This window comes from Octopus bimaculoides, chromosome 20 (genome assembly GCF_046866305.1).
Source record: "Octopus bimaculoides isolate indiv1 chromosome 20, ASM4686630v1, whole genome shotgun sequence".
Lineage (NCBI taxonomy): Eukaryota > Metazoa > Mollusca > Cephalopoda > Octopoda > Octopodidae > Octopus > Octopus bimaculoides.
In genome coordinates this window covers 36,621,896-36,644,867 of record NC_142947.1, presented here as the reverse complement: position 1 = coordinate 36,644,867, position 22,972 = coordinate 36,621,896, and the positions used below count along the sequence as shown (strand labels likewise).

Genomic DNA, 22,972 nt, shown 5'->3' with positions numbered 1-22,972 from the left:
AGTGTGTTATCAATGTGGTCGCGAAAGGCAATCAAAGGACTTTGACAAAACTAATTGATTGGTTGACCGACCTGAACGATTATCAAACAATAACACAACATAACATATAGATCTTATTTCAGTCAGTCAAGGACCACAGTAACAAATTTTAGCTCGGTGCTCAACCAATGGAAACAGATTTAAATTCAAATAATTTTAGAGATAATCTACTTGGTTGTTGCTTATCCTTTGAGTCAGTCCTCACTGATCAAGTTTAGGATCAAAGATTTTACAGCCATGATCATCACATCGTTTTTTTCAGGCATAGTGTGTCTCTAAGACTACACTGTTCAACATATTCTTTCTCCATTTTAAGATCGTAGGAAATGATTTAGCTGTTAGTTCTAGCAGGCCATGCTTCTTCATTCGTTTGTACTTGGTTTTATCAAGATAAAAGTTGAAAACTAATCCTACGTAATTAGTTTCTTTATTCTTTTATTCTCAAACTTACTGAAACCAACACATCATACTTTTACAAATACTAAAACACGCACATGTTGTTTTCTTTTTAAAATTAGCAAAAAGACAAATATATTACTTTAATAAAATAATATTACTCTAATAGCTTGCTTTTAACCCTTTCACTCATGTTAAATTACTCTTCATTTGTATCTGACAGAATGCAGGTTGTGCCCAGCTGCTGCCTCCTGAACAGAAAACACCCCCCTCCCTCATGGCTTGTTTATGTAACAACATAACATTCCACAGTTAAGTGGAACAGGCTTTTTTACGACTGTTAACAAACATCTAACAAACATCGGAAACACTTTTAATGCTCTCTATCTTTACAGGTCAAGACACCATATATTTTGTGTTACTGTTTAGCCCAATGTCAGCCTTGGTTGACTGGTCATACGGTCAAAGGCGTTCAAGCAGCACCAACTTCATTTATTTTTATTTAAGGTGGCGAGCTGGCAGAAATGTTACCATGCGGAGTGTGGGGTGGGATGCTTAGCGGTATTTCTTCTGACGTTACATTCTGAGTTCAAATGCTGCCTGGGTTGACTTTGGGGTCAATTAAATCAACTTAGCTTTGCCCCTTCAAACTTGCTGGCCTGGTGCCAAAATTAGAAATCATTATTATATTTTTCGTATCATTTTACTTGTTTCAGTCATTGGACTGCAGCCAAACGGGTGGGGTGGGGATTACCACCTTGAAGGGTTCAGTTGAACAATCAAAATTCAGTGCTTAGTTTTTTTTTAAAGACTTTTTTGATGAACATAAACAAACCAACACCAGTTGTCAAGCAGTGATAGAGGATAAACACAAACACACCACACACACACACATATACAGCAGGCTTCCACACAGAGTTTTCATCAGCCAAATTCATTCACAAGGCATTGGTCAGCCTGAGGATATAGTAGAAGACACTTGCCCAAAGTACTGCACAGTGTGATTGAACCCAAAATCACATAGCTGCAAAGTGAGTTTTTTAACCACACAGCCATACCTACATCTACCATATCGAAGGATGACATTGTTCAATGTATTTTTTTTTTTTCTTTTCAAAATGGTTTGGTGTGATTTTCAAACTGACTTGACTGCTATTTCTAGCAGGTCAAGCTATTATGTAGAGGTTCTCCTCATTTGCTTGTAGCATTCACAAGCAGTAAACCCGAACGGATCTTCTTTACTTTTTATATATCCAAGTAACCTATTGTTTAGCAAAACCTGTAACCTAGATTTGGTGTCCAGTTATAGCTATTCCACTACAGTTAATAAGATTGTTAGCATTACTGGTTTGGGGAGACATAACACTAAATCATTATTTCATACTTTTGGAAGACAAAAGAGCATGTCACTCACTCTTAGATATTATTGATTATGAATACTACCCATACCATTTCTCTTTATTCACGTTCCTGTAACTACAGGGCATGCCCTAACACATCTCCACCACTATTCTGCTTCTCTTCCAACTGGAGTAAACATTGTACCTCCCCTATCGTATTACTCTCCTGCTAAGTTGAGGAGTCTTCACTTGTGAGTTACATGGCAATTACACGAGAGCTAGTACCATGTAAAAAGCACCCACTACACTCTGTAAAGTGGTTGGGAAATTAAGAAGGGTATCCAACCATAGAAACTGTAGCAGGAATATTCAGCAATTATCAGATGCCATAATTTGCTAGAATATTGCCTACATAATCAACAAAATCTGACCAATCACAGCTTAATGTGGAATAGGCTCCAGTGACATCTTTCCTTTTGGTGTGCTTCCTTCTGAGCCTATCGACCAGTATAAATTCATTACATCATGACTACTAGACAGAGAGCTTTGGGATGCAGCAAAGAGAGTATTGATAAACTCTGTAGGAGTTGACCAACAGCAGACAGCAGCTGACAACACAAAGGTAATGAACAGTTGGAGGACGAACAACATTAGAAGTCAGTAGCCGGCAGAAACTACTAACACTTTATCAGCTGCTACAACTACACCAAGAACAAAAACACTCTCAACATTTTGTTGTTCATAGTAATGACAACTATCACTTTTTTTTTGTGTATGTAAAGAATAAAATTTTGTTTATCAAAAATCCCAACAGACTCCAGTAGTTTTCTTCATACAAAACCATCAAAGCAAACACAGGAGCTTGATGCAATTCTCAGAAATTGACAGCCCATCGAACCATCTAACCCAATCCAGCATGGAAAATGAAAGTTAAATGGTGAAGATGATGATGAATACTCAAGTATTTTATATTTGACATAGATGCTTATCAAGGCTCAATTCTCAACTCCTTCTGTTTATTAGATTCTCCATGTTATTTATAGATGACTTCAAGGCCAAATGGTTTAGTAAGTAGCAACAAATACAGAACTCTACTGCCACCAAGGAAGTGGATTTGCTAAAAAGACTACCTACAAATTATATACAATGTTTTCAATGTGAACTATGGGGGCATAAACAGAAATCTCAAGCAGGTTGACAGAAAAGGAGGGCAACATATGTAAGAGATCCATAAGAGTAGTTAGCAGTAAAAGCGTCAATGAAATGCAATATTTCAACAGCCTAGAAGATTTACTAGAAATAGTTGTTTCTTTTTATCTAAATGATGCAGTCGTGGCTGTGTAGCCAAGAAGCTTGCTTCACGACCATGTGGTCTTCTGTTTAGTCTCATTGCACAGTACCTTGAGCAAATGTCTTCCACTATAACCCCAGGCCAACTGAAGCCTATAAGTGCAGCTGAAGGGTCAAGAAGCTTGGGTCAAGAAGCTTGCTTTTGTAGTCATGTGGTTTTTGGTTCAATCTTACTGCACATATCTTGGGCAGGTGTCTTCTACAGCCCTGGACTGACTAAATAAAACCTTGTGAATAGATTTGATTGACAGAAACTGAAAGAAGCCCATCATGTGTGTTTGTGTATAGCTTTGTCTATTCATTACATGATGGTTGTAAATAAGCATCACTGTCATACAAGCGAGGTTGTTTGTTTACAGTCTTCTATGGGAAACAAGCCTAGCTATAGGAAAATATCACCTAGCTTGGAAACAGGTGAGGGCTGGCAACAGTATGAGTATTTGGCCATTGAAAATCAGCCTTAACAAATTCCATCTGACCTATGCAAGCTTGGAAAACTGGATGTTGATCACGATAATGATGATAACCTAATCAGTAACAGATGTAGGTATTGTGAAAGCATAGTAGCTAAGGTTAAGAGGGAGTTGACCAAAGTTCAAGAAACCATTGTCTCTGTTAGCAACATAAAATTTCCCTTTCTGAGGGAAGAGCAGATTGTATGATACATGCTGAAAGTGCAATATTGCATGGAAGTAAGACATACACACCAAATGTAGATGACATGCCAAGGTGAGTATGCACTACTGGATATGTAAAAGCAACATGCATAATCAATAGAGTACAGGTGAGATGACATGAAAAAATGAAAGGCATTGGAGGAATTAGATGAGAGAGAAGACTGTGTTAGTACAGACATTAGAGGATAACAAGCATGAAGAAGTGCCAAGCAATACAAGCGGAAGTAGCTTATAAAAGAAGTAGACAACAGAAAACATGGGAAGAGGTGGTGAAATCTCATCACAAGATGGTAACCCTTTTTGAAGGAAATAACAAAAGGTATTAAGTTCGTAGGATTGAATGTGAGTACATTTGTGTCACCTTGTCTTGACATTGTGTGACAGTTGTAAATCAATGACAAGCAACGTCATTCATTTCCAGTTTTCTGAGAGAACATGTCAAGCCATGGGGAAATATTAGAAAGTTTGGAAATACGTAAGGATTGGTGATAGGAAAGGCATCCAGCTGTGGAAAATCTGCCTCAATAAACTGTGTCTGACCCACTCAAGCATTGGTGAGTGGACGTTAAAATAATGATGACGATGATGACAACAACAATGATGACAAGAAAAAAAACTGAGTAGGCATGGGCATGGTTGTGTGGTTAAGAAGCTCGCTTTGCAACCATGTGGTTTCAGGTTCAGTCCCACTGTGCAGTACCTCATCATATAAGTGCCTTATACTATAACTTTGGGCTGTGAGTAAATTTGGTCGGTGGAAACTATATATAAAGGCGGCGAGTTGGCAGAACCGTTAGCATGCCGGGCGAAATGCTTAGCGGTATTTCGTCTGCCGCTACGTTCTGAGTTCAAATTCTGCCGAGGTCGACTTTGCCTTTCATCCTTTCGGGGTCGATAAATTAAGAACCAGTTATGCACTGGGGTCGATATAACCGACTTAACCCCTTTGTCTGTCCTTGTTTGTCCCCTCTATGTTTAGCCCTTTGCGGGCAATAAAGAAATAGGAAACTATATAGAAACCCACTGTGTGTGTATATATATATATATATATATATATATATATATATATATATATATATATAGTGTTTGTGTGTTTGTTCCTCCTACATTGCTTGACAACTAGTGTTGGTTTGTTTACATTCCCATAACTCAGCAGTTCAAGCAAAGAGCTGAATAGAATAAGTACCAGACTTAAAAAAAATAAAATAAAATAAAAAGTCCTGAGTTCAGTTTTGTAAAAAGTAAAGAAAGAAAGTAAAAAGTGACCCAGTTTTGATTCTGACTTTTAGCTATTTCCCTTATTTTCTTTCATTAGAATTCTATAAATAAAAGGTATGAAGACTAAAACCCCTGTTTCCACCTTGCTCTTCTCAAATCAATAAAACTAACTCATCCATTGCTAAACGGCTCTGGTTATGAAACAAAGAAATCAAACAACTCACACAGGCAATGGGGTAAATAAATACTGCTTGATCGATTGATCCTCCCTAATTCACGCCATTCAACCATGAAGTACAAGTAAACTGAAATCATTAGGCAACTGTCTTAGTCTACCAAGCTAATGAATACGAAAATACATATTAGATTAGTTTAATTGGCAAATGTAAAATCACAAGCAATGCAATGACTATCTTTTTTATATTCTTCTACTGGTTTCAGTCTATGAACTCTGGCCATGCTGGGGCATTTCTTACAAGGGTTTTAGTGCTGGATAGTAACCTCAATTTTTTTTTTCTCTGTTGCTTATTTTATCTTGTAAAAGATGAAGTAGCCAAGTTCACTTTGATGGAGAGGCATATATGCCAAGTTAGACTAAATAATATGAATATAGATAATAGAAGCATATAATTTCTCTCTCTCTCTCCATATCTATATATATCATCATCATCATCATGATCGTTTAACGTCCGCTTTCCATGCTAGCATGGGTTGGACGATTTGACTGAGGACTGGTGAAACCAGATGGCTACACCAGGCTCCAATCTGATTTGGCAGTGTTTCTACAGCTGGATGCCCTTCCTAAAGCCAACCACTCAGAGAGCGTAGTGGGTGCTTTTACGTGTCACCCGCACGAAGGCCAGTCAGGCAGTACTGGCAAAGGCCACGCTCATCTCGCTCGAGAAATATATATACATATATATATATATATATATGTATATATATATATATATATATATATATATATATATATATATATATATCTTTTATATATATTCTTTCATTCTTTTATTTGTTTCAATCATTTGACTGTAGCCATGCTGGAGCACCACTTAATGGGCTTTTAGTTGAAGAAATCTACCCCAAGACTTATTCTTTGTAAGCCTAGTACTTATTCTATCAGTTTCTTTTGCTGAACTGCTAAGTTACTGAGATGTAAACACACCAACACCAGTTGTCAAGCGATGGTGGGAGGGGGACAAACACAGACACACACACAACTATATACGTACATACATACATACATATGAAGTCTACCAAATCCACTCACAAGGCTTTGGTCAGCCCGAGGCTATAGTAAAAGTCACTTGCCCAAGGTACCATACAGTGGGACAGAACCTGGAACCATGTAGTTGGGAAGCAAGCTTCTTACCACACAGCCATGCCTATATATATATATATATATACTATATGTATATCTGTAAATAATATGTGACAGTTATTCAGTAGCCATGATAAAACTCCGAGTTTCGGATGTCAGGGCGGAAACCCACGCAGCCATCTCTTCAGTTATCTGGTTTCAATGGCCAGATAACTTTACCGAATAATTGTCACATATTATTTACATAATATCGAGATCTCTTTCTTTCTTTTGTTGTCTTACCTTTTCTATCAATATATATATATGTGGAGGCGCAATGGCCCAGTGGTTAGGGCAGCGGACTCGCGGTCATAGGATCGTGGTTTCGATTCCCAGACCGGGCGTTGTGAGTGTTTATTGATCGAAAACACCTAAAGCTCCACGAGGCTCCGGCAGGGGATGGTGGCGAACCCTGCTGTACTCTTTCACCACAACTTTCTCTCACTCTTACTTCCTGTTTCTGTTGTGCCTGTAATTCAAAGGGTCAGCCTTGTCACACTGTGTCATGCTGAATATCCCTGAGAACTACGTTAAGGGTACACGTGTCTGTGGAGTGCCCAGCCACTTGCATGTTAATTTCACGAGCAGGCTGTTCCGTTGATCGGATCAACTGGAACCCTCAACGTCGTAAGCGACGGAGTGCCAACAACACACACACATATATATATCACATGATCATGTGATCAACCAGATCATCAGATGTTATACATAGCTGGTCACAATGCACTTTGCGTCAATTTTTAGCTTTCAAGTGCATTGACTAGGTGAGCAGGCTAATAGTCCTCCTGATCAGAAGCTACTCTGTCACAGGGTTACCCATTAACAGCTGAGTGGACTGAAGCAACATGAAATGAAAGAGCACAACATGCTGCTCAGTCTGGGAATCAAACCCACGATCTAGTAACCATGAGTACAACATCCTAACCATACACACACACACACACACATTCTCAACCATGTGGTATTGGGTTCAGTCCTACTGTGTGGCACTTTGGACGAATGTCTTCTAATATAACTTTGGGTTGACCAAAGCCTTGTGAGTGGATTTGGCATGCAAAAACCATCTGAAAATCTGTCATATAAGCACACATACACACAAACAAAGCATGGAAAGCGGACGTTAAAAGATGATGATGATACCCGTACATTGCCTATAGCCTTATTTTCGTTCTTATTCCCACAGATCCTGTATCCCTTAACTCAAAGTCAGATTTTAGGCACTCAGTCTGGTTTGAGACACTTATTGTGTGCATCTATTATATATCTTATTCACATTTTCTTACTAGTATGTGTGTGTGTGTGTCCTTGGTTAGACATCAAGTGATAGTTGTAAATGAGTAATATTGTCATATAAGTGAGGTGGTTCATTTCTAGCTTTCTGTGAAAAACCCTGTTTAGCTTTGGGAAAATATTATCTTGCCAGGAAACAGGTGAGGGGAATGGTAGCAAGAAAGTGTTTCCAGCTGTAGAAACTCTGCATCAAACAAATCCTGTCTGACCCATGCTAGCATGGGGAAGTGGACGTCAAATATTCTTTTCTACTGGAGGCACAAGGCCCAAAATTTTTGGGGAAGGGGCCGGTCAATTAGATCGACCCCAGTATGCAACTAGTACTTAATTTATCGACCCCGAAAGGATGAAAGGCAAAGTCGACCTTGGCAGAATTTGAACTCAGAATGTAAAGACAGAAGAAATACTGCTAAGACTTTCACCTGGCGTGCTAACGTTTCTTATTTCTTTATTGCCCACAAGGGGCTAAACACAGAGGGGACAAACAAGGACAGACAAACGGATTAAGTCAATTACATTGACCCCAGTGCGTAACTGGTACTTAATTTATCGACCCCGAAAGGATGAAAGGCAAAGTCGACCTCGGCGGAATTTGAACTCAGAACGTTGCGGCAGACGAAATACCGATATGCATTTCGCCCCGGCATGCTAACGTTTCTGCCAGCTCACTGCCTTTGGATGTTAAATATTGATGATGGTATTATGATGATGATGATGATGATGATGATGATGATGATGGTGATGATGATGGTGATGAGGAGGAGGAGGAGGAATAGTAGTTGTGAGGTCTGTGTTTTCCACAAGTTCATTAGTGGTATGAGCGAAGTGATATGGCAACAGCCACTGATGAAAATTATGTAACAGATTCGGCTGGCCAGCAAACTTATCTCTACTGTTATGGCATTCAGTGTGTGCAAATGATACGCAGAGATATTTCCTAAACACAAAAGCTTTCAGTAGAAAGCACAGCCATTAGTAAACATTCTCTGAATCAGATGATACAAATTAACTCACTATTGAACAATGAAGCAAATTTGTTGCTGTTGTTGTTGTTGTTTAGTCCAAAGTAGGTCCTGGTTAAACAGACCTACGATCAAAGATATTTGTTCCAGCCATGACAATTACGCCTTTCAATCAGATAGTGGATCCTATACCTTTTATCTTTTACATGTTTCAGTTATTAGACTGTGGTCATGCTGGGGCACTGCCTCAAAGAGTTTAGTCCAAGAAACCAACCCTAGTACTTACTTTTTAACTCAGATACTTATTTTATTGGCTCCTTTTATCAAAGCACACATACACACACACACATATCGATAGCTAGACAAATACTATGAGCTTCCACACAGTTTCCATCTACCAAATTCACTCACAAAGCATTGGTTAGACTAGGACTATAGTAGGAGGCTCTTGCCCAAGGTGCCATGCAGTGGGACTGAACCTGAAACCACAACCACATGGTTGGAAAGTGAACTTCTTAATCACACAACCTGCACCTATCTAGGACTATATTTTCTAATGTATCCTTAATTTTTTTTTTTTTTCTGTTTGTTAAAATGATAGGGTGTGATTTGAGGGAGCTTTGGTTGCTATTTCCAGAAGCTCCCCTCCGTAGAAGGAGGACTTTGGAAGAATTGTTTCAATGTTTGTTTTTATAGAGTAACACATTTAACAGTGTGTTATACAGTAATGTCTTCTTGTCTGTGAAATCTGAGAAGTAAACATGAAGAAACTGCAAAAGATGATAAGATATACCAGACTGGATGGGAAAAATAAATCTAATATTATTAATTTAGATAAGCAGCTGTGAATTAAAAGCATCAGATTTTATCAATTAAAACAGACAAGAAGAAAAAAAGTAAAGAGTCAGTAAAGAAAACATAACCCCCCCCCCCCCCCCCCAGAAAAAAGGGGGAAAAAATTGTAGATTAGTACTACAAGGGTGGTAAGAAAAGAAAAAGACTTAAGGAAAATTTGAAACCACTTAAATGGTCAAGTTTGGCTTACAAAGTGGTTCAAGTTAGGACAAAGTATCGGGAGAGGTTACTTAAACAGTCTCGCGTGATATCATCAATGCAATGAGAAAAAGACGAGCATACTGATGGTGGTGGTGGTGGTGGTGAGGAGGATGATGATGGCTTTGAAGTATGTTAGCTGGTAAAAAGCAATCATCCAAAAACCAAATAACTATATTTAGTAACAAATCAATTGCAAAAGTAGTAGAACCACTAGCTTGCTTTTATATCTAAATATTCAATAAGGTTTGCAGCCCACAAAACTACACAGACCTCAACAAAGAAAAAAAAAACAACATATATATATATATATAAACAACTTACTATCTTTCAATGATTATTCAGTGTACCAATATCCTGCAATCAGAAACAACATGAAAAATGAAAGAACTTCAAAATGGTAAAATGTGTAAAGCAAAAAACAAAAAACAAAAAAACAACAAAAAAGTGGGAGGGGAATAACAAAATAAAAGACCTTTCCAATGAAGCCAAAAAAAAAAAAAAGAAAACTAACTAAATAAATAAATAAATAAATAAATAAAAAAAGTAGCCAAATTACATGTTTATCGGTCATTAAAATATTTATCGCATAGCGTTATTATGATTCTGGAATTTACATAAAACAATGTCATAAACGTGCAGTTTATTGACAGAAACAAGTTAGCATGGTGTGTGTGTGTGTGTGTGTGTGTGTGTGTGTGTGTGTGTGTGAGAGTGAAAGTGAAAGAGAGACTCAAAAGGTATTACACTGAAAGCAATAATATCATCAGCTGTAAGAAAATTGTATAGGTTTAGGTAATAATTTCTGGAGAAATTGTTGTTAGCTGCTTGGGAAGTAGAGAGGGGTGAGTTAGCTGTTATGGCAAAGTATTGGTTTTTAAAGTCGGTAAGAGAGAATTAGAGAAATGGATAGGCAGAATGATTTTGTTTCGGTAAATTAAAAAGAACAAACTAAATTTGTAATTTGTGCTGTCAATCAATATTTATCTCATCAAAGTGTGAGAGCTGATTATTTTATTTTCTCATTTTTAGTTATCTGTATTAAAGAGAGGGATTATCTTTGCTAACTTCGATAGAGTACCTCTCCAAGGTATATCTACAGTAAGAGAGATAGCAATGGAACCTCTACATGGTTGATATAACTGCTAGTAATAGCAGCCAAATCTCCCTCAAATCACACTCTACCGTCTTAGAAAAGGAATAACACATTGAATAATGTTGTCCTGATAAAAATTTGGGGGGGGGGGATGATCAAGGCTGGAACACATTCCATCTGCAAGTGTCTTCTACTGCAACCCCAGGCCAACCATAGAAAACTATGTGGAAGCCCATTGTGTGTGTGTGTGTGTGTGTGTGTGTGTGTGTGCATGTGCACATGCACGTTCTTATGTCTGTGTTTGTTTCTCCCACTGCTTGACAACCAATGTTGGTTTGTTTGGCAAAAAAAAAAAAAAAAACAAGACAGGACCAATGGAATAAGTACAAGACTGAAAAATAAGTACTGGGGTTGATTTGTTCAACTAAAAAGCCTTCAAGACAGTGCCCCTGACTGAAACAAGAAAAAAGATGAAAAAGACAGCTCACTGTAAAACAAGGTGAATATGTCAGGCCACATAATATCAATGGGATATGTTCAATTAATTATGGGCAATATTTCATGGATGATTAATTTGCATGACTAAATTTATAAACCTTATAATGTGTTGAACCAACAAGGGAACCTACATGAAGTTACTCAAACTGCTAGGAATAGCAGCCAAATTTTTTCTTCAGATGGAAGGACACCATTTTAAAAATATAAAAATAATTAAGAGCATATTGCATAATATAATCTTAGATTCAGAATCATGGAAAAAATTTTTTTTTAAAGGCTGGATGATCATAAGTCTACTCAGTCAGAGCAGACCTGGGGCTAAGCAACAGTTATGATGTGTTCTTGAGAGAGGTACTTATTTCTTAGAAGTGATACTTAACTCTATTTGCTTTGTAGTTAAAATAAAATATGGAAAGCACAGCACGTTGCTGTGCTTTTCTATAGCTTCATATAAGTTGAGGAGAAAATTCTACATTGTGACAATTCACAATCTCCTTAACAATAAACCCAGGCCTGCTATATAAGACAGCATCATGTTTACCATTGTTTATTCAGACAATAGGAACTCATACATTTCTGTTCAGCTTTCCTATTTCATAATAGTATTATATATGATTAAGTACCAAAATATTTTGTAATACATTTACAGCTTTCAAATATAATGAAATAGAGTAACTATCAGTGGCCAAACCACAAATGTCCAATAAAACATTTTGATATATAAGACAATTGACAAAATCTAAAACAAAAGCGAATATAGTGGTTATGTAAGTGTACTTCAAATGGCTATCATGACTCTACAGTGAAGTCAAGAGTTTTAATTTCAACAAAGAAACTCAGCTGAAGACTCTTGTTAACCAATACTACCTTATTGACTAGTTGTGGCTTAACCCCAGGTCAGCTCTACTCAAGCATATCTATGATCGAAGACATTCTAATCATGACCAAACCACCACCACCATCATCATCATCATTTTCAACGTCTGTTCTCTATGCTGGCATGGGTTGGAGGGCTTGACAGAAGTTGGCCAGTGGAGAGCTACTCAGGCTCCATTTATCTATTTTTGGCATGGCTTCTACAGCTGGATGCCCTTCCTAATGTCAACCACTTTACAGAGTGTACTTGATGCCCTTACATGACACCAGCTGGTGCTTTTACTTGGCACAGGTACTCTTATGTGGCACCAGCACCCACAAGTCCACAAGACTAGGATCTCTTGGCTGAGAGAGGCATGTAGAGGACATGCCTGCATGCATGATTGCACGGCCATGATTTTACTTAGCTTGGCATGTCTTCTCAAGCACAGAAAACTGCCAAAAGTTTCAGTCCCTTGTCATCTCCTCTGTGAGGCCCAGTGTCTGAAGATCCTTTCTCACCACTTCATCCCACGTCTTCGTGGGGCTACCCATCTCACATATTCCCTCCACAATTAGAGATCAGCACTTCTTGATGCAACTGTTCTCATCCATACACATCACATGACCACACCATCACAGTCTTCTCTCTTGCACACTATGTCTGACGCCTCATATACCCAATTTTTCTCTCAAATCATTTACTCTGTTGTACATGCACACTGATATTACCCATCCAGCAGAGCACACTGGCTTCATATCTTTCAATCCTTCGTGTGTCTTTATTTTTCTTTTTTTCATGTCAGGGTATACTTCCAGGGAAATTTGGCTGGTATTTCTAAGTAGTTAAACAGAAGCTCCTGCATTGTCTTGTATAGACTAGCATATGAATTTTTTTTTTTTTGTTATTTTATAGGGATAATGCATCCTAAAAATCCATTGCATTAAATGTTGAAAAATACATTTTATTTCCTGGAAAAAATACCTTTAGGAAGGAAAAAGAGTAATTTTTTTATGCTACCAAGATTAAATCACAAGTAGATTAAGATTGAAAAAAAATGTCAATCTAGATATTCCTGTTATTAATTAGAATTAATGAGAGAAAGAAAGAGAGATATAGAGAAATGGTGCAAATATATAGAAGTAGCTTCTAGATTTTTTTAATCTTTTACTTGTTTCAGTTATGCTGGGACAACACCTTGAAGAATTTCTTAGTTGACTGAATCAACCCCAGTACTTTTTTATAAAGCCTGGTACTTATTCTATCAGTCTCTTTTCTGAGCTGCTAAGTTAGAGATGAAAATACATCAACACCAGTTGTACAGCAGTGGTGGAGGAACAAAATAGACAGAAACACACATACACTCACACAAACATGATGTCAACTTTGCTTTTCATCATTTTGAGTTTGATGAAATAAAGTAATATTCCATGTAATCAACTTGTCCCTTCCCCTCAAAATTACTGGCTTTGAAGCCTGCTGTGGACTAGCATCCTGTTCAGGTGAATGTTGTAATCTAGATCACTTATATGCTATGGAAACAGCTAACTAGCTTTATGAGTCCTGAGGCTCAAGGAATTTGGTTGACAGAAACTGTCAACCAAATTCAACTCAGAAAGCACAGATCAATATGAGACTATAGTAGAGGATACTTGCTCAAGGTACTGGTGTAGTGGGATCGAAACAGGAATCATATGGTTAAGCAAGTAAACTATGCAGCTGTAACTACATCCATATTTCTTCATCCCACTTCCTTCTAACAGTCTTGGAGGATTAATGGATAGATTGTGAGAGCTGTCCTTCCTCCTCCAGCTAAGCCCCTTTATTACCCAAAGAACTTCTAAAAATAACAAATTTTATTATGAAAAACAAGATAACCTATAACAACAAAACAGATTATGTAATGCAGATATAGGAGACTAAAAAAAAAAAAATAAGAACAAAAATGAAAAAGAAAAAAGAACAACATCTGGGGATGGCAGGCTTGGCCATCTGTAATAGTAACAAATGATAAAACAAAAACTAAAAGCTTAGTTGAAGCAAAACAACTGCAATTTGAGTTTTTGAAAAGGTCAGAATTGGTTTAAAATTCAATTTGGGTAGTTGGAAACACTTTTAATCTTGCCACAAGTTTTGTTTTTAGTGTTAAGGGTGCCAATAAACAAGAGGAGGTGTTTAGAAAAAAAAAAATATTTGTAACCAATAACATTGAGAGTATTTGGGTTTTTTTTTTTTTATAACTGAGCCATTGTTATACAGAATAAATGACTCTATAATAGCTTAAGCCTACCTAGCCTAATATATTGATGATAACAGAGAGTTCAGCCACAATATATCTGTCCTCAGTTTGAAACATTATAATAAAAGATGCTCGAATATTGACAGTAAATTTCGAATAAGGTCTTTGTTAATCAATCAGCAAGAATTGCAGCTTTGATATTTATCAGTAGAGCACAAGTAGTTGCAAGAATAGCAACCAACTAAAATATCTTCCGTTACGAACACTTATCAAAGAAGCCATCTATAGCCTGTGAGATTTAAATATAACTTTCATTTTAAATACGTACTCAGGAAACCACCAATGACTTTCACTTGGAATGTAGCATCTGTATCCACACAGAATATAAAAGGAGAGAAAAACAAAATAAAACATTGAAGATGTTTAAGCCATTTTCCAATACAGCCTTCCTTCTATTGAATTCTATAATGACAGTTCTATTTTGCTGTTCACAGTAAATAAATCACCAAGGAATAGATTGAATGTTGCTATGTTGTTGCGTTGAAGCAGTGTTTTTGAAAGTAGAACAAACAGTTAAAGAGAACTTTTGACTGACAGAATTAGGTAATAAGGATCAATATATTTGATAAAAATATAAAGTAAATAAAAGGAAGAAAAATATTGATCTATTTACTACTAATGTCCAATTTTGATAGTAATGTTTTACACTTGCTGGAATAAGATAAAGCTAAGTGCTAAAAATATACCACTCTGAATGCGTTTGTGAAGTAAAATTAAGTACGTGAAGTTGGGTCAGCTTTGTTTTCAAGTACTTGGCAGCATTGGAGGATTAGATACTTAGCAACAGAATGTCCATCTTTTCAATAACTGCAATATTTTCCTTATGTTGTTCCCACCATTGTTTTATTTCTATGATATTTAATGGATAATGACCAACTTTTTAGAATAATTACATTGTTATTAGAATAACCACTCATTTCCCATGGGGAAATCATATATTTGACAGTAAGCAATTTATGACAACCCTGAGAATTTTGATCAACTAAGTGGGCGACAGGTTGTAGTTGTTAATGTTGTTGTTTATACCCGAGTCAAGCCTAATAAAGTAGAACTATGATCAAAATGTTTCAGTTATGATGACCTCAACTTTCATTTAGACACAGTGCTACCTAAGACTAAACTATGCAATGTATGAGTCCTTTTTTTAAGACAATACTCTTACTCTTTTACTCTTTTACTTGTTTCAGTCATTTGACTGTGGCCATGCTGGAGCACCGCCTTTAGTCGAGCAAATTGACCCCAGAACTTATTCTTTGGATGCCTAGTACTTAGTCTATCGGTCTCTTTTGCCAAACCGCTAAGTTACGGGGACGTAAACACACCAGCATCAGTTGTCAAGTGAAGTTGGGGGGACAAACACAGACACACACACACATACATATACATATATACGACGGGCTTCTTTCAGTTTCCATCTACCAAATCCACTCACAAGGCTTTGGTCGGCCCGAGGCTATAGTAGAAGACACTTGCCCAAGGTGCCATGCAGTGGGAATGAACCCTGAACCATGTGGTTGGTAAGCAAGCTACTTACCACACAGCCACTCTTGCGCCCACAATAAGGTATTATTGAAGAATTATTTGACTGATATTTCTAGTAGGTTAAATATTCACATAAAAGGCACCTACACTGGCTTTTAGTTCAAAGGATGGGACAGGCTTTTTAACCCTTTTCTTGCAATATATTTGTTGAAATACACTGCTTTTGTTTCAATTAATACTGAAAATAATGAAGAATTTAGTAAAATAAATTTGTCATTATTAGGCTGGTGTCTGAAACATAAATTACCATGAAAATTTTTTAATTGATGGAAAGTTATAATTTAGATCACTTTAAAACAGTAACTATCATAGAATCAAGGGTGGTCTCTGGCAGGTTGGTATCAAAAGGGTTAAAGGTCATCTGTGAAAGACCAGCATCCCATCTAGTAGAAAGAGATTTGTTTCTTGTCTTCTAAATGTTATATAAATCAGAGCTGAGTGTTAATTTTATGGACCCAGTGATCTGAAAATGCATTATTAGCCAGTCTAAAAAAATTTTTTTTAATACTCTTTCTTTTACTCTTACTCTTTTACTTGTTTCAGTCATTTGACTGCAGCCATGCTGGAGCACCGCCTTTAGTTGAGCAAATTGACCTCAGGACTTATTCTTTGTAAGCCTAGTACTTATTCTATCAGTCTCTTTTTGCTGAACCGCTAAATAACGGGAACGCAAACACACCAGCATCGGTTGTCAAGCGATGTTGGGGGAACAAACACAGACACACAAACATATACACACACACACACACACACACACACACACACATACATACATACATACATACATACATACATATATATATATATATATATATATATATATATATATATATATATATATATACATACAACAGGCTTCTTTCAGTTTCTGTCTACCAAATCCACTCACAAGGCTTTGGTCGGCCCAAGGCTATGGTAGAAGACACTTGCCCAAGATGCCATGCAGTGGGAATGAACCCGGAACCATGTAGTTCGTAAGCAAGCTACTTACCACACAGCCACTCCTACGCCTATAAATAAATTTTTAAAAAATAAAAACCTTCATTGAAGCACATATTCCAAATAAATTTTTTAAACTCCACTATGTTTTAAAAAAAAATTTAGAAACTGTTCTGGAAAACATACAATTTTGTTTCAGTACTTTTAAGACTTGGCTTTAAAAGAAAAAAAAAAGAAAAAAAAAAAAGTTAAATTATCAGAAAATAATTTTGTTTCATACAAATAACATGAAGAAAACTAAAACTGATAAACATTTGGCAAAGATTGCTAGAATGAGAAAGGTACTGATTAATCTAGAAACATGTCTAATTATTTGATAGTTAAATCCTCTTCTAAATAATCCCCTGCTTTTACATAATTATTTATTGCTGATTTCTTTAAGCCTCTACAGTCTGTCTCATCATGTTATATATTCGCTATCATTATGTTTTATATGCTCCGTTGGGAGGCTTCACTCCTCATCTACTAGTTTTTACTCAAGTGAAGGTATATATGTGCATATCTGTTACAGTATGAGGGAAAATAGTAGACTTAGATCATCTTTAAGCCTACTTGTAAAAAAAATTTTTTTTTAAATAAAAATAAAAAAATAATAATAATTCTACAGCAGCACACCTCTTATTAACTCCTGCTCTTTCTCTCTCTAGGTAACAGTTTCTTCCCTCATTCTTGTTAACTCTTATTCTTTTTCTCTCCCTCTCTTTCTCTGGCTGGGTAACCACGGATCTCCTCTACAGCAAAAACATTTATTTCTGACTCTTTGTCACACTCTAACCTTTCATCATCTGACACAAGATCCCCTCTTCCAATGCCCCTTCCCCTCTCAAAGACTCTTTGTCTTGCAAAGTCACTTGATGACCGCCGCCGGTGCAGGTATCGCTGAGAAAGCACCCAGTCCACACTGTAAAGTGATTGGCATTTGGAAAGGCAACCAACTGTAAAAACCATGCCAAACTGGCCTCACCTCTGCGAGTGTCATGTGAAAAGCACTCAGCCCATTCTACATGGGCTGGCGTTAGTAGTGGTTGGTGTTAGGAAGGGCATCCAGCCATAAAAACCGTACCAAAACACTCTCAGAAGCATAGTGCAGGCGCCCACCTGGTTAGCTCCTGTCCAACCATCCAACCCATGCCAGTATGAAAGGAGCACATTAAATGATGATTTACAAAGCCAGCCAATTTAGGGGTAGTGGAGTTAGCTGATTACAACAAACCCATTACGTGACTGAGACTTTATTACACAGTGTAACACAATTTTTGTCCTTGGGTAGCAACTCTTATTTCCTATTTGCTTACCCCTAGAAACTACTAAAAAAAAATGGCTAATATTTCCTTCAAAATTTTGCTTTTGTTACATTTATTCAAACCTCAAAGAATTACTTTCAACACACGGCTATGATGCTCCCCAACTACTCCTGCTCATGATCAGAGATGTACATATTATCAGCCACTAAGTGACATGCTCAAGGGGTTATAGTCAAGTAACTGACAAAACAAATTTGTGGTATTGAGCAGAATATTTGCTATTATGATATATCTACTTCAGCAACTCAGTGCTGAATCTGAAATGTAATGGGAAAAGGTCAGTTTCAAATCGTTGACGCCCAGGTAAGAAAAGCAAAGTTTGAAGTGAATAATAGTCACTTCTTTTGAAGCTAATAGGAAATAACACTTACAGACCAAAGACAAAAAAAAAAAAACTATTTAATTGGGGGCAGTGAGGATTCTGAGATTGGTACTTGGGTGTTAAGGCTTGTGGAAAGAGACCCGGTGAGACATTTTGACAACAGGTTGCTGTCCACTCCCACAGAATTAACCGGAGCAAGTAAAATCAAGAACTCTAAGAAGTAAAATACAATAATAATAATTCTTTCTATATTTGTCTTGTTTTTTTTTTTACACAGGGCCAGCAATTTTGAGAGGAGGGGAAAATCAAATACATCAACAGTGATACTCAACTGCTACCTGTTTTATTGATTCCAAAAGGATGAGAAGGTGTGTGCGTGTGTGTCTCCTTGCCTTGACATTGCATGGTAGTTGTAAATGAGTGTCGCTGTCATGCAACATGTGTCCTTCATTTCTAATCTTCCGTGAAAAACATGTCTGATCATGGGGGAAAATATTACCTTACTTGGAAACAGGTGAGGGTTGGTGACAGGAAGAGCATCTGGCTGTAGAAAATCTGCCTCAACAAATTCTGACAAACCAATGCAAGCATGGAAAAGTGGACATTAAATGATGATGATGAATAAAACAAAGAAGGAAAAAAAACTCACAAAAAATGAAAAAGAAGAAAAAAGCTAAAAGCGAAAAATTATTCCATTTTACTGAGAATAGCATTCAATATGTGTGTCTCCTGGTTAAACCTGTGAGAAAACCCAGCATTTGTATCGCAGGCTAACAGAGTGTTCACCAATCACATAATGCTTCAGTTATTGTGGCTGTTTAGCCTAAGATTAACTATGATTTAACAAACTCATGATCAAATGCATTCCAGCTGTGACCATCCCATCATTTTTTTCTTCACAGACAATGCCTCTAGGACTGCATTACCTAATATGTCTGCCCAGGTGTGGCTGTGTGATTAAGAAGCTCACTTTGCAACCACATATGGCTTCAGGTTCAGTCCCACTACTAGGCACCTTAAGCAAGTGTTTTCTATCATAGCCCCAGACCAACCAATACCTTGTGATTGGATTTAGTAGACAAACGGAAACTGAGTGGAAGCCCACTGTGTGTGCGTGCATGTGTGAGAGTATCTATGTGTGTGTGTGTGTGTGTGTGTGTGTGTGTATGTGTCTATGTGTATGTGTGTGTCTTTGTGTTTATGCGTATGTGTGTGCGTGCGCTTCTCTACATATGCGTGTGTGTGTGCAGGTAGGTATGTAAGTGTGTGTGTGTGTGATCTGTATTTGCTCCCTTCCCACTTTTTGACAACTGGTGTTGGTTTGTTTATGTTCCTAAAACTTAGCAATTGATTGAAAGAGACTAATAGTGTAAGTACAAGACTGTAAAAAAACGTAAGTACTGTATCTATGAACAGAGAGGTGGTAAGTATATTTGGGACTAGGAATTTGCTTCTGGAAACAGTCCAGGCACAGCAGAGGTGGTTAAGCTACTGTCTCTGAAATACCATCAACCAACAATGCAAAAGGCCAAGGATCCACCAAGGTCGACTTTGCTTTTCGTCCTTTTGGGGGTCAATAAAATAAGTACCAGTTGAGCACTGTGGCTGATGTAATCAACTTAAATTGGAATTGTATGCCAAAATATGAAACCAATATTTGCCAAGGTTAAAACACAATAGCAGAGGCAGATTGATACATCATTGGCAGGTTTGCTGACAAACTCTTACATAACAATACTCAACTCCAGAGAAACACAAAATGGTTTAATAAAACGAAGTAGAAAAAGACTGTTTGAAGTCTGAATTTATCCTCAAGTAATAAGTTGCTCTATTCATATGTTTTCTCTCCACGTTTTTAAAATTTTTAACCAGATTTCTCTCTTTTCCAATGATCAATAGTTAATACAAATACTTTGTTATAAGCCAATTCTAAAGACAGCAGCTGTTTAAAAGAATGTTTTTATGTTAAATTGTTTCTGTATACTTTGTGTGAGGCCTTGATCAAAGATCTGTTTGATGAAGGATGGGATGGGCCCTGAACAACAAGAAATTAAAGAAGACAGCTGGTACATAACATAATTCTACAGCATTGGATTACCTAACTGATGTAAAATACATTCAACCACCTTCCTTCATGGTTGTGTGGTGAGGAAGCTCATGTATACATACATACATACATACATACATATCTTTTACTTGTTTCAGTCATTAGATTGCGACCATGCTGGGGAACCACTCTGAAGAATTTTTAGTCAAATGAATTGACCTCAGTACTTATTTTTTAAAGCCTAGTACTTAGTGTATCTGTGCTTTTTGCTGAACTGCTACATTACGGGGACATAAACACACCAACATCGGTTGTCAAGCAATGGTGGGGGACAAACACGGGCACAATGACATACATACACATATATATATACATATACATACACATATATATACATATATATATATACATATATATATATATACTTATACATACATATACAAGGGGAAATCAAAAATTATCTGCACTTTCACCATGACGTATCTTTATTATAGTCACACTGCCTTCTGCACATGTGTGCTTATAGTTGTTACTATTGTAGTCACGTGATTGAAGTTTGAGCCTGATTGCGCCATTTTTCTTTCTGGCTTTACAGTGTAAGCATGGCTGCTCCACTAGCAATGTGCAAGAAAGAAGAACAAAGATCAGTGATCCAATTTCTCTGGTTAGAAGATGTGTCAGGTACAGAAATTCATCGGAGGCTTTTAGTTACAGTATGAGGACAGTTTTCTACTGCATAGAAGTGTGTATGAGTGGATCGAGGAGTTTAAAAGTGACCGGACAAGTGTGACACACAAAGAGGGAGCAGGACGTCCATCAACCTCCACCACTGACGAGAAGATTCAGCAAGCTTGAGAGATGGTAATGGTGAACTGTGATGAGGTAGGTCGTTCTCTGCAGACTAGTCGTGGTTCTGCCTATCAAATTGTCTACAATGAGCTTTTCTTCCATAAAGTCTGTGCAAGATGGTGCTAAGAGAGCTTACTGCAGAGCACAAGCGCAAACATCCTGAGGTCTGCCAACATTGATTGCTACAACAACAAGAACAAGGAATTTTTGAGTAGAATAGTCACAGGAGATGAAACGTGGGTCCATCTTTATGAAGCAGAATCCAAAAGCCAGAGTATATAGTGGAAACATCCTGGCTCGCCAGCAACAAAGAAATTCAAGACTCACTCTTCCGCAGGAAAGGTAATGCTAACCCTTTTTTGGCACTCAAAAGGGCCTATGCTGGAAGACTGCCTGGAAAAGGGGTGTACGATCAACAGTGCAAGATACACTGCTTTGTTTGCCAACAAACTGAAGCCAACAATTTGCACCAAACACCGAAGCCTATTGTCAAAGAAAGTTTTGTTGTTGCATGACAATGCATGCCCAGACACAGCTGCCCAGACCGTTGAAATCATTAACCAATTGGGTTTTGCGGTGCTGGAACACCCTGCCTACAGCCTAGATCTTGCCCCTTCTGACTATCATATCTTTGGACCTCTCAGATGTGGTTTACGAGGTTGTCAATTTTCTACAGATGAAGATGTGAAGGAAGCGGTGCATAAATGGTTGCACAACCAACTGAAAACTTTCCTCTGAGAGGGAATATGCAAGCTTGTGCACTGCCGGGCAAAGTGCATCGAAAAGGAAGGAGACTATATAGAGAAATGACGTACTTGTTTATCTCCTGCTTTTATGTAAATACATTGGAAAAACAAGAGTGCATATAATTTTTGACTCTCCCTTGTATATATACATACATACACATGTGAACACACAGGTGCAAAACAAGGCGGAGAAAATAGTACTCAAAGGCCTAAAGTAGAGTAAAATAGTATTATATTGATGCAAAAAAGATTTGACAAACTTTTACTCAGACCTCCATATAGACTATCATCAGACACACATATGTATTTAGAACACTGCACTAGTTTATAGGTATTCATGATTACCAACCCATCAATTAAACATTTGAAGCTGACTGGGTATTTAGTTACTTTTCTGAATAACAGGAATCTACTGGATAAAAACGATGGACCATAATGGGAAAATATATAAACATTGGGGTGAATGAAATACAAACTGAAAACTGGATAATGGAAATTTGTTGGAATGGGTATAAAAATGTACACAGAATAAGAAAGACCTTATCAGAAATAAGATATAAGATAGAGCAACTAATTAAAATAGAATTTATATGGAAATATGAATTAAAGATTAAAATTAAAATAAGGGCAAATGAGTATCACAAAAAGGAAATATAAAAAGGAAGTAAATTAAAAGTAAGTTTACAAAATGGGACAGGAAAAAAGCAGCTTTGGGAGGAAATAGAAGAG

The 22,972-nt window shown here is 37.2% G+C and overlaps 1 protein-coding gene across 6 annotated transcripts in view; it reads right to left on the bottom strand.

The window, feature by feature from the left end:
• The window catches only part of LOC106868739 (adiponectin receptor protein 1), a 240,129-nt gene that overhangs the window by 64,405 nt on the left and 152,752 nt on the right, over nucleotides 1-22,972 (bottom strand). For all 6 annotated transcript variants that reach the window (XR_016237655.1, XR_016237656.1, XM_089338362.1 and 3 more), the window contains exon 2: nucleotides 10,010-10,042. The gene's annotated coding sequence lies outside the window, so the exon portion shown is untranslated. The remainder of the gene's footprint in view (nucleotides 1-10,009; nucleotides 10,043-22,972) is intronic.